The sequence below is a fragment of the Ammospiza nelsoni genome, chromosome 7, assembly GCF_027579445.1.
Source record: "Ammospiza nelsoni isolate bAmmNel1 chromosome 7, bAmmNel1.pri, whole genome shotgun sequence".
Taxonomy (NCBI): domain Eukaryota; kingdom Metazoa; phylum Chordata; class Aves; order Passeriformes; family Passerellidae; genus Ammospiza; species Ammospiza nelsoni.
The window spans coordinates 12,984,788-12,998,654 of NC_080639.1; positions in this window are offsets into that span (position 1 = coordinate 12,984,788).

Consider the following 13,867-nt stretch of genomic DNA (forward strand, 5'->3'; position numbering starts at 1 on the left):
ACGCAAACTGCACAAAAGCATAAGGTTTACTCTTTATTTCAGCAAATAGACTCATCCCTCAAACATAGAACACAAAATCATTTAAAGCTGATATTGAGAAAATAAGTCGGAAAGCTTTTTTTTTTTCTTTCAAGCTGAAGGTTTAACAACTTTGAATCCCTCTAGAAATCCTTGTAGATTTTAAATTCGGGGTTTTTTTTGAGACCAAGAGCTTGGATTTGCTGGAAAAGAGGTAGGACTCAGCCCACTGAACCCAGTGTAAGCAGGAGAGAGCTTCCCTAAAAGCAGAAGTCTATTTCCACATGCTGCCGGCTTCCCCCTTTTGCCAGCAGGTGGCAAGGAGGCAGGGAGAGACAGGATTGCTAAACCCGTGCGAGCCGCACAAGAGGAGCCAGCTGCTGCCTTCTGGTGCCACGAAAAGAGAAGCAGCTCTGTAAACGCTGAGACGCCAGAATAATGACATTTTCTAGATCCACTAAATGCTGAGAAGCTGAAAGTAATTACAGTTGCACATAGCTCTACAAACCAATTTAAAAAATGACTGACAAACCAGCAAGGGTTTCATACTGCAGTTTGCATTGCAATTCAAGTTGCACACTACTCTCTTCCCACATAGCAAGTCCTCAGTGCTACTCAGCTCCAGAAAAGACACAACAAATGAGAAAAATGAGAAGGAGCAAACCCTAATTTTTAGGATCTTAATGAAGTCTAACATATGCAAAAATATTTCAAAGTCCGTCCTAATATTCATTTACAAAGATATAAATAAGGAGGCATTGAAGTCAATTCAATTACAGAAGTGGAGCAAGAACAGGTAAATAAAAACGCAGGTGACAAAACAGAAGCCAAAGTTCAAGTTAAAGGAAAAAATTACCAACGAATCCTTGCTGAACTTGTCTAAATGCTTACTCCTGGAATATGGAATTTTATATGAAACCCATGACCATGGGCTCCTATTTTAAATAAAACATAAGAAAGGATTAGTTTTCATTATAAAGGAGAGTATCTGTTCAAAAAGAAAAACAAAACAAAACCCCTCTTGCTACTGAAAACTTTAAGATATGTCTTACTAATAATTTTGGGAAATTATTTCAATAAAAATTCTAAAACAATATATTTCTGGTCTAGAGGGCTACCTCTTCACCTATTCCTCCACTTCCCAGAACTGCAGTGTACTGTACCAAAAAAAAAACTCCAAGACCCCTGCTACCAGCATTGTTCTGTAAGGTACAACTAATTGAGGTCACAAATCCAAAAAGAAGCCTTTACAAAAAGTAAATTATATTGGGTTTTATATGCTTTTGGTCAAAGTCTACCTGCAAATAGAATGGAAGAACAAAAAGAAGGCAAACTGATGAACCTCCCTCCAAAGAGATGCTAAAGAGCTACTTGCAGTAACCTACTCTACACTGACTAAGTCAGGCAGCACAGTGAGAAACAACACTGAGTAGTGACCCAGGTCTGATCCCACTGCACAAACCTGTAAAGCAGAAATCATTCAAGTTGCACTATTGTAACATTGGAAACAGTTCTACAATGCCATTAGGCATAACAATGTGCAACATGTGGATGAGACTTAAATATCTATAAAAGAAAAGAAAGATTCAGCAGAGAAAATCTGAAGGACCTGTAAACTGAATAACAATAAAAGGAGTGCCTATACACAAGATTTATTATAACCAAGCCTCTTCCTAGAACTCAGTGTTAAAATAAGATGTTTAAGCTAGGCATATATGCTTCTACTTCTTCCTCTTAGAAAAATGTTTAATTCTTGCAGTTCAAGCTAGATGCACTACCCGCACAGGCCACAGTGTTCCAAGTAACCACTACATAGAATACAAACATGACTGGCATTCCTCTTGTTCCTTAAACCCTTGATTTCTTCCATAAGGCTCAAGCATTTTTTGCAGAGCAACATGGTAAACAATTTGCTGCAAGAGCAAATAGAGCCATGTTTAATTCAGACATTGCCATTACATTTCCTTTAACCTCTGCAAAACTGTTCCAACTCTTGGTCTAATTCACATGAAATATTCTAGTGATTTCATAGAGTACAGAGCTGTGCCCAGTGCTTTTCATCTCTTTGTTCCTTACTCCGCAAACCTCAAAATCAGAGTAATAGGCAGAGTTGCAAAGCTGGGTGCATCTGATCCCATGCTGATAAGATACAAATGAGAGAAAAAACACCCCTTTCCTGAAGGAGAAGAAAATATGCCATGTTATATGGAATACACAGTGATCTTTTCTACCACAAAGTTTTCTGCTTTAAGCCATGTTAGCCCTGCAAGTACTACTACAAACAGACTTCAATATCAAAATAAAGTAAAATTTCAAGCAAAATCAAATACCATGTGAAAATAAGTATTTGCTTTCATCCACATATGGCAGAAAATAAGTTTGCAGCAGTTTGCCATGTTCTCAGACAACAAAGAGTCACAGTAACTGCTTGTATGACCAGATTTCACTGGGAAGGTCATCATAAGATGGAGACTTTGCATTCTCTCCTGCTTGGACATACATGTCAGCATGTACCCATCAATGTCAGAACAAAATTGAAACATTAGTCTAATTTGGTTTTTAAACATTTACTAAATAGTGCAAAATGCTTTCTGCAAGACAGGTAAAAATTCAGGCCTGTAGTTACAGCTTCTGCAGAATATTGTGCATGCATTTTGGCACTTCTTTTTAGAAATTATTTATTCCACTGATATCAAATTGAAAGCTGTATAAGAAATGTAGATTTTCTTTTTTTTAAGTCAGTACATTGTTAAACACTTGACTAAAATTTTCTTTACTTTGAAGTCTATGAAGTCAGTGAAACAGTGACGACTTTCAGTGAGACACAGAATGGTGATTTGCTTGGCACTGATCATCCTGCAGTGGTCTACAAAAGCACAAGTACTGTTAGCTCCAGCTGAAGTCAAGAGGAGCTGAGAACATTCCTCACCTTTCATATCTGAGTTTGGTTTTATCAGACAGCTCTCCAGTGGCAGCTCTGCAGATGCACAAGGCACATATATAACAGACTGCATAACATTATGATTTATACCAAATGTCACAACAGTAATATTTTAATCTTAAATCAATACTAAGCTGAACGGTTCAGATTAAATTATTACAATCCACAGATGTTCCATGGACAGAAAAACAAATTGTTTGCCTACAAATGCACTGCAGCACTACAGTACACTTTAATGTGGAGACAAGTGAAAATCTGTTTTACTTTTTCACCCACAAATTTGCTCAAATTTGTCTCAGACTGTCAGTCACAACCATTGTTTATAGATACTTAGTAGTAATTTCAATTGTCACCAAGTGATTAACAGGGCATTTTATGAAGTATGAAGAACTATTTATAGATAATTTAATAATCAAACATTTACCCAAGAAATTTTAATCTTTAAAATAAATGAAAGTCATTCAGTCTGAGAAAGGAATACATTCAGTGACCAAAACACCCAATCAAAAATATCAGCTCAGAATCTGAGTTATCAAATGCATGTGTTGCCCATGTGCAAAATACCTACCACAAATAAATGCCCACAGCTATTGGATTAACAGTTCTGAATACTAAGCCATAGAAGGTAAATTTCTCACGGCATGGCAAGAGAGGGAACAGCTAAATCCCTTTCTCCAAATTGCAGCTTTGCCATCTGTGTATCTTTATTATTATTTTTAGTCTTCTTTCCGCAAAATTTGGGAATTCCAAGCTACTCAGTACAAATTTAATAGAGTTCTTTTCAGTGCAAGTGGAAGATGATCTTCTAAAACTTCTAAAGTTTGAGCCATACCATGCTGCAATAGACAGAAGAGTTCCTCCCATGGTTATAACATCAGTGTGTTCTCAGTGAGAGGTACCATAGCACTTCAGTCTCAGCTGCTGTTGCCCCACACATTTCTCCACCACAAGAAATATGCTCAGCTTTAATGGAGAAAACTAACCAACAAAAGAGTGACTACTCTTGAGCAGAATGAGGCCCTAATCACACAAATGCCAGGAGCACTGGCAGGAAAGGGTAAAATAATGGAAATAGGAGCATGGGACTATACCAGCTTTAACTTATGTATTGCTAAAGAACCACATCCTGCTGTAGAAACTGCACAAAATAGAAGCAATTTTTCATGACTGGAACTCTGACAATGCTGGTTTAGAGAAAACCACACAGGCCAGGGTACTGGGGAAAGATCCTGGAGCAGTTATCAGCACACACTTAGGGTGAGTGTCACCACCTCCTTCGCTTTTCTCTCTATATTTGATTAAGTTAGTCAATAAGAGGGTAAAAGCCAGGCTCTTCTTCCCTTAGTGAAGAGGCAGAAAAGCTTAAAGGCTCAGGAGTTCACAGCAATAAATTGTGCTTTTGGCCAGGTTAGATTGAGAAAGTTAGATTGGTTATTAATCCAATTAAGAGATCCATGCTCCAAGTATAAACTGAAAGATGACTGAAATTAACATTACCTGCAAACAAGACAACTTTTATGCATGAAAAAAAGATTCAGAAAATGTAGCACTACCAGAAGGGACCAGCCCTTTAACAAATTGTATTATTAGAAATTTAGGAGCTGTACATCAAATGTGATCAACAAAAACTCCTCTGCTTTTCCCTCACACTTTAATTTCATTTCCTCTGAGAACCCAACTATCCTGCATGTTACTACTAGAATAAGAATGTCTGACACAAAATGCATCCAGCCCTTGAAGTTAGGGTGATAAAACTCTTGGGATCAGCCAAGTGGTAACAGCTATGACAATACTCAAAGTCTCCCTGTAAGCTGTTCATATGAATTATGCTGCTTTTCACTCACTTCGTCCCAAGTTGTCAAAAAGCACATATCAGCCTTTGTTCATCTGTGTTAGCGTGTTAACTATTAAACACATGGAGATGAAAACCATGAAGTACATGAAGCTGCATAATATTGCTCAAGGCAGTGCTTTTCTAAAGAGCATGATTTCACTAAGAGGTTTATTTGTCCTGAGAAGATTATATTTGCCTCAATGAATTTTGAATTCAGAAGTAAAACTTGAGTTCCATGACTTAGATCAATTTTACAACCCTAGCTTTTCAATATTTCTGGTGCTTTTTCACAGATCAGTTTTAGAGCAAACATATAATGCTGTATGAGAAGTGCCTGACTTACCAGACAAGAATAATATTTGGAAATCTGAGTCATCGATAAATGCTAGTTAAGCGCTCAAGATGACTCCTGAACTTTAAAATTCTTGGTCTACAATTTTGTCATGAAACCCACATTTTTTGTGGCTTGTTCCACAGTAGCTATGCAAGCTTACAGTGGAAAATACGAGCAATGGCTAGATTTAAACAGACTGGACTTCAGGAAAAACACTTGTGTCAGATCTGACAAAACAAAAGCAAACTGCAAGCCAAAATCAAGTTAGTAAACATGTCTCTTACTTTAGCCTTTATTTGGTTCTTATTTCAAACACCCAGACAAGTAAAAAAAAAAGTATCTGTGGCACAGAAACAATACTCAAGTAGGTAAGATCAACTGTTGTGAAATGGTAAGGAACTGGGTACCCCACATGAGGTACAGCACCACAGAGATCAGCATGAGTGGGATCAATGAATTCTTTGCCATGGCATGCACTAACTTTGCTGGGCACCAAGGTGTGCTGGGACATTTGCTCCATGCCTGTTATGCGGACTAGCTCCACTTGCTGTTTATTTTTCTGCTGAATCCTTGCTAAAAAGTAGCTGCAAAGGGATGTGTTTAATATCAAAATACATTTAACAAGTACACAAAAAATAGGTTAAACATTCACAACCAGAAGAAACTAAAGTTATCAATAGCAGGCATACTTAAAAGCATAGCAGGTACTCAAAGGAAAAGCCAGCAGAATTCCCAGCCATGCTGCAAACTGTATTTTTTACTACTGGAATCAGTACCTACAAATTCAATGAGTCTGAAGTTTGGTGTACAGATGAAAACAGAGTAATCCTTAACAGTATTTCAATAGAAAATGTAATTTGGGTCATTGTATCCTTGCTAATACAGCATCCAGTTCACCTCATTTACCATAATCCTTCTCTGGCTTAGAGGACTACAAAACACAGGATTATTTATAATAATTTTTTTCAACAGTACATTCAAGAACATCTCCTGCAATAGCTCAATGACTGCAACACAGCATAAAGTCTTAAAAGCAAAATCATATTCTTTCATGTAATTTTAGGCAAATAAGATCATTTGAAAGAACTTCAGGTCATTTGGGGCCTACTTTCACAGATATTCATCCAGAATTCAAAGCCTAATTTTTAGATTGCAGTTTGAATCTGCTGAGTAGCAAATAATTCAGCACTGCTACACAAACTATAACTAACAAAGGTTCAAAAACATCTCCAAAAAGTATGGATTTAGGGCACAGACTGAGAATCTTACATCCCACAAAGTAAATCATCAATAGAGCTTATTTGAAGAAGGTGTAACTTATGGTGTCCTGCTTTAGATACCCAGAAGAAACATTAAATTTCTTACAAATCTTTTATAAGAACTCTTCCTGACCACTGACCCCAATTCCAAGACATGAAGCCATTTATGGCTAGTCAAGGCATTCTATTCCTGGCAAGAACAACAAAAAAATCCTTTTAATACACATGCATTTCCCTTTTGTTAACTTGCAGCGATGTCCATTTCCTTCTGAAATATCAATAAGAAATGCAAAAATTTTTTTTAAGATTTGTCACCCTTTTTATCTACCCCAATCCTCTTCCTCTCAGAAGAAAAGTAAACCAAAAAACTCGAAGGAGTTAAATTACTTACATGAAGAAAGCTCATTGTAGGAAAATATATCTACCCAGTAATTCAGTTCTGTTGATTGCCTCAGTCACTGGTGAGAGTGCCATTCTGTAGACTGATCTGGAAAGAATGATTTAAAAAGAGGGACACAGTCAGGAATTTAAATGCTCTTGACTACTGACACACTTTGCTAATCTATCTCGAGAAGGTCAGTTAACTTCATTGTGAATTTCCGAAAGTATATATTAATTTTATCCATCTTTAAATAAGATTTTCATCTCCTCTTCAAAGCCATTCCAAAAAGGGCTATGCATTCATTTGTTACTAAAGCCAAAAGATTGTCAGATGGGGGCAGGTAAATTGTGATATTCTATGGCAATATGTGACACCATTCCCTAATTAAACCATTGGAATAAAACACAGTAATTAACATGAAATTATTCTGGATTCACACTGTTCATTTGTGCTTCCACGAACACAGCAATTTAGGACTATTTATGTTCATACACTTCACAACTCAATAAAGGAAAGCTTTCAATGCCAAGATTTGAAATCCATATGTTAAAAATATATGATTACACATACATGCATCTTATAAAGTGAGATGGAAATTGCTCTCCTTTTGCAAAACTACCTAGTGCCTTTCATTAAGGCACACTATGCTTACAGTCCTTCAGAGTGACTCCAGCTAGACCCATCCAAGCAGTCTTCTCTCCATGGTCAGGAGCTGCTCTTTAAAGCACAGCTCTGCTGACTGAGGACAGACACATGACAGGTATCTTCAAGAACACAGTATTAAAAATATTCAGTCTTCATGCAAAGTCAGTCTAATTTCTTTGTCTCCAGGTGACATCTTATTCACAAATATCCAATATATTCATGCTTAATTTCTTTTACTTTGCTACCTTTTCTTTTCCTTTATTGCAGTTGCTAAAAATGAAGACATTTTACAAATGCAGGTCTTTATTGAAAACAGACAAGATGTACTTCATTAGCTCCCTTTTATCCACCCACATCAGATTCATTGTCCATGTTACAAAGTAACACCTAAATAATAATTCATGTTCCAAAGATGGGCCTCTTGGCCTTCCTGTGGAGCGTTCTGCATGAAAGAGCAAGAAAAATGAGCTCATTTCAGAAAGACTAAACTTTCCACTACTCAAAAAAGGAGCCTAAGAGATAACTACACAAATTCCTTTCAGCAGCAAGTAATGATTGGCATACACTTTTCTTCAGGCAAGAACAATTAAATTAAAGTATCATTGTGTTTTAGGATGATCAAAACTGAATCCATGTTCAAGATTTTAGCTCCAAAACTTGAAATACAATTAATGAGCACTTCTCTCTCCAAGTCACCAATGTCTGTTGCTCAAGAATAAGATGTTAAAGTTCAGTCTCCTGGACTCAACTTCACACTGCAGAAAAAAAAGGAACTATTCCTACGGCTTTGGGACAACAGCACATTTAACAAACATTTCCTAGCTGCACACAAAATTAAAACATCTTGCTTGTAACATTCCTTTTAGCAAGCACTTTAACAAGAGTCTCCAGATTATAATCAAGCTTCTAACCGAAAGAATAAATGTTGACTCCTATTTATAAGAAAAGTGGGATAAGTCAACCAATTCTAAATGTTCTGCTGTTCACTGCCAACTAGATCAAATTCATGTTCTGAATATATAAAAAACAATTTAAAATGTTTTCAACTGTTTACAGTATCAATCCAAACCAAAATAATAGTACCTTAGAAGACCAGATTTTAAAATGAGAGAAAAACAAAGTGGCATTATATAGACCCAAAAGCATACACTGCATTCCTGAATTATTTGCCACAATTCTATTGATAAAGGCCTGTGGTCCTGTATGTCAGGCAATCCTTCCTAGGTGTAGCTGATATTTCTTTTGTTCTGGTTTGATCAGAAGTCTTTGTTGGAGGTTCTCTAAGCACCCCCGGCACTTAACTCTTACTGGGCCAAATTCTCTTCTTTTTCTGCAAATAACATCTGGCCAAGATCTACAATAGATCCTTTTGTGTGACTTTTCTTCAGCAGATAAAGATTTTGTGTTCCTATTGCTTTGCAAAGAATAAATGTCTTTATAAGAGAGTTTACTTATGCTGACATTCAGCACCTCCCACACCTTACAAAATGGAAGGGGGAATAATAATGATGTGATTCTAGTGATCCATCAAAGACTGATGAATCACAATAATGGTTTTAATAACTGACCAGCAATCCAAAGCTTGAGTGACTTATGTACACTTTTCAAGTTTTAAAGCTTATCGCTAGAAATGTGCCTAAAAGTGCCAGGAGGAGACTCCTATCGTGACAGATAAACTTAATCCAGGCTGCAAAGGGCTGATGATCCACTCATCATTTGTCTGTTCATGAAAAACACAAGAGATTGTATTGCAGATTGACACAACTCTGATATCTAATTCTTGGCCTACTCACTCCTAATAAATCCCACAGAGAAACACAAAAACTGTTTGAAAACAGTTTGCAAATAAATAAAATTATTTTAGTTAGTTATTCAGTACTAAAGTCCTACTAATTTCCTTACGGATAAAGTAAACACAAAGCTTCAAGTTTCCCTGGCAATCCTGCCACTTAAAAACAGGCAAAAAAATAGGACAAATCCCCCCACCACTGCAAACCATCCAGCTGGTGATCCTGATAGCTACAGACTACAGTTAACTGATAGTGATGTAAACTCCTTATGCCAGCTTGCTTAAGCACAGAAGTATAAATGCACATAATTAAGATCTGATGTTTGCTCTTTCCTCCAAACACAAATGCAGTATTTGTGTTTGAGCACTGGCAGTAACAACTGTGAACTATGCTATTAATGTCTGATTTAAAAATGCTTGTGGCAGAATCCTGTCTAGAGGAACAAAAATAAAATGTATTCAGACAAAGCAACAGTGAAAAGTGCATTAAGAAAATTAAAAGCAGTGATTACAGAAGAAAACCATGTATTCTCCTCTCAGAAAGTTATTTATGTATAACATTTCTTAAAATGGATCCAAACACTGCCATTCTCAATAAAAACTAAATTTCTGAGAGGATATATTTTTAAAGTATATGGGAATCCTTGTTTTATTAAAAGGGAGAAATATAGATCAGTACCCTTCTTGCTTATTTTCCTCAAGCATTTTTCAGGTTAAATAAATTGGTACTAAAGGGTCCAGGAACCTAGATAAATTTATGGCTTCATTTATTAACTCAGGTTTAAGAATTCGTAGCTCAAAAAAATACATCACAGAACTGAAGTTTTTAAACTTCAGTAAGGGACACAATGAAAGCTGTCTGCAGCTTACAGAAGCACTTCACACTAAACTGAGGTATCCATTTACTAGACAGTCTCCCAAAATGACCTCTGGCTCTAAATCAGTATCTGAAGGAGCATCCTTTCACTGAGGATCCATGTATTCCAGCTGTCTGTTGCAAGTGGCTATAGCAGGACTATATGAAATTGTCCTCTCACCTGATCCTATTGAAGCCTTTTGTAGTGTTTGCTAATGTAGTATAAAAGCATCCTACAGCTTAGTCTTTTCTGTGAGATATGCACACAAAAATATTCTGGAAATTGTTGTTCTTAGCTTTTCAGGTCATACAAGGCTGAACACAGCCAAAGCAGAGGCTTTGGAAAGCCACAATCCACATAGGCAGAAAACATCCACCCTCTTATCTCACTGGAGGGGAGGTGGGGGGGACTTGGTAGCCACTTCTGCCAAAGCATCCTGCCAAAATTTTTCAATTCATATTGCTTTTTAGTCAATTGCTTCCTTTTCAGTCAATTGCAATTCATTCACATTGCTTCCACTGCTAGATTTAAAAAAACAAGTTTTCCCAAGGTAGCACTAAATAAATCTTGGTAAGTTAAGGAGAGTTTTTTGTTTGGTGATATGTGATTTTTTAAATGTTTGTTTGATTTGTGGTTTTAGTTGGCTCTTTTCCCTCAGAAAAACACAAAAGGGCAAACCTATACCAGCTAGAAACACTGAATGTCACTGGGTATTCTGAAGATGGACCTTTATTCCAAATGCAGCTGAGTGATGTCTGCATAGGAACCTTCTAACAGAACAAAACATCATTCAGCATGTACTTCACAAGGCCTTAGAACAACAAGAAGACTAGAGAAGTTTCCTATCACAGGTAGATTTGGCTTTAGGTCAACATGGCCTGCAATTTGCTTTTCAGTCTTAGGTGTCACATGTGCTTGCTTGAAATGAATTAGAGAATTACAGAATGGCTAAAGCTGGAAGGGGCATCCTGAGACATCTTGACCAAGGCATCTTCTGACAGCAGGTTGAGCTTGGGCAGATGGCTCAGGACATCTGAATGTCTCCAAGTTTGGAGACCTGGCCCAGTGTATCATAACCCTTACAGGAAAGAAGTATTTCCTTATATTTAAATATAGCTTCTTGTACATCGGACAAGTGGGAAATAAGCCTCATCTTCTAATCACAGGAAATCCTTCTGGGACAAGACTTAAAAACTCCTTAAGAAAATTAAAAAAATAGATACAGTGTTAAATCAAAAGGAGTTGCTTTAACAAAAACAGATTGTTATGGGCATCATCTGGAGATGTGCTTACCACTGCTGCTTGACTACTTTCATGCTCTAGAGGAAGATAAAAATTTGAGATTTCTAGTATGCAGTAAATAGCAAAAACTTCAATTCACCATATTGCACAAACATATACATAATTTTCTGCCTGCATTTAAAAACAAGTCTTTTGATAAAGTTGATCAGAAGCAGGTGCTTAAATACTTTGATTAACAATAACTTAACTTAGAGATACCTTTACTTACAGCTTTATATGTATTACATGTGCTGAAATATTCCAAGTCTTTCTACAAATAAAAGGGAAATTCCTCATCCATGTAAAGTACTAATTGTGACGATTATTTGCATTAAGAACAATGAAGAATTGCCTGATGCTCTAAAGTAACAAACATTGCCTGTTACATACTTTCCATTGTCATTACATATTGGAGAATATAACTGGAAGCTGAAGAATCTGTATCCACTGGATATCATATGGCTAAGTCCATTATTTCATATAAACATATTCTATTTGAATAATATTTAATATCAGCATCCCATAAACAAATGAGCTAGCACAGAGTCCTGAGCTTATGCAGTATTCTTCCTAAGAGAATACTGTGCTCTGACAAACAAATTATTTCAAGCTGAGGACCTACTTGCCTACTATTTGTGTAGAGGTACCATGCAAGCAGCATCTCAAACCATTTTTGGAAGGAAAAACTAGAGTGGATGTGGTATAAATTCCAGAAACCCATGGTGCAAGGACACTGTCTTTGGCCAAATTCTGACCTTGTTTCTGTGCATGTGGCAATCCAAGTTAAAAAAAGGAATGGCAGAAATAAGTCTCATGTTGAATACATTGCAATACACCCATCTACAAAGCCAGAATATTCTAAGGAAAAGAAGAAAGAAGGGAAATTGGGATACAAGCACACACAAGACAAAATTTCAAACTTTCACTGCCAAACCTCAGACTGCAGAAATGATTAGGGGACTGAGCGTTGTCCAATTCTTTAAGCAAAAAAAAAAATCCCCTTTTATTACACTCCTTGGGCCACTGTGCATTCTTTTAAATCCCAAACAGATTTCCTAATTTATGTTGATTTACACCAGGCAACGCAGAGCTTCCTTAAATCCTAAGGTTTTTGTACACTTAGATAAAAAGCAAAGCACAGAAACTTGTCATTGTTCCATGAACAGCAGAACTATCAATTTTTTTTTTTTAGGAACTCCTGCCCTTTGCTCTTAATTTTTCTATTAAAGTAACTCCAGTGCTTTCTACTCATTGTGTCTTCTGAGCAGGACAGAGACAGCACATGCAGATTACAGTGTGTAGTCACCACACTGAACTTCCAGCCTATGTTCAAACACACTGCATAAAAGCTGAATTCCCCCAGCTTTCCTTCAGTAGAGGCATTCATTTGAATAATCCTAATCTATTAATTCATTTGAATAATCCTAATCTATTAATTCATCGATTTTCCCAATTCTTCCAGATTATTTGCTCTGCAAGTCCTACTCTTCACTAACAGCAGCCAACAGAGACATGGAAAATGACTGATAGAAAGGTATTGGAAATGTGGACAGAATCAAGATTAAACAAAACCAATTTCCACAGGGAAACAGAAGAGGAAAAAAAAAAGGTGTTTTAAACAATACAGTAGTTTCCAAATACTTTATACATGCCGATTTTTTCAGCACTAAAAAACCCAAGATCCTATATCCTGTTTTTTTAGCAGCTTCTTCATGCAGCTGACACAGAAGAAACACAGATTTACTTTTCATGCTGAAAAGCTTTTATTCTCACTTTCATACAACTCAGTAAATTGCCCAGAGAGAGATTTATTCTCTGCTATGATCTCCTGAATATCTTATACCTACACAAAAGATGGATGCTGGCAGGCAGAGCTGGCAGTAGGAATTTCAGCAGAAGTAAATTGTTTAGTACTTACAATGCAGCATAATAGCTGTAATTTCATTTGAACTGTTGCCATTAATAGAGCTACAAGCCAAGACCTGGGCATTCATCACTGTGCAGCCACTGAGAATCCCTCTGTGCACACTTCACCACAGATGCAGGTAGCTCAGTCCTGAAGTGTTACTGTACCTGAGAGAGTGCCAGGCCTGGCACTTTCTCTCCCTACTGAAAGACACAGGTGGATATCAACTGCTGAGGAGTTTCCCATCAGTATTTAACAGGTGTTTTCACAGCTATTCCCATCCTCTGCCAAAATGCAAACTAGCAATTTCAACACATATGCATTGGAAAATGTTTAAAAGGAAACTAAAATAAAGTACACAGATATGCAAATATGTGCATATATACACTGCACATTAGTTGGGCAGGAAGAATGTTTTTCTGCAGCATGTTCCTCTGAAATATTGCATGTCCTACATATGAAGGCATAGAAATTCAAATACCTTAAATACTTGGCTAAAGGTATCACATCAGCAGGTAGCTGTTCTTCACCTAGACTTTTGGTGAAGCAAATATTAAAATGGTTTCACTTAAGTGCTATGATTGAAACAAACTGCAGGTTATTTTCTTAGTCTAAAAAAAG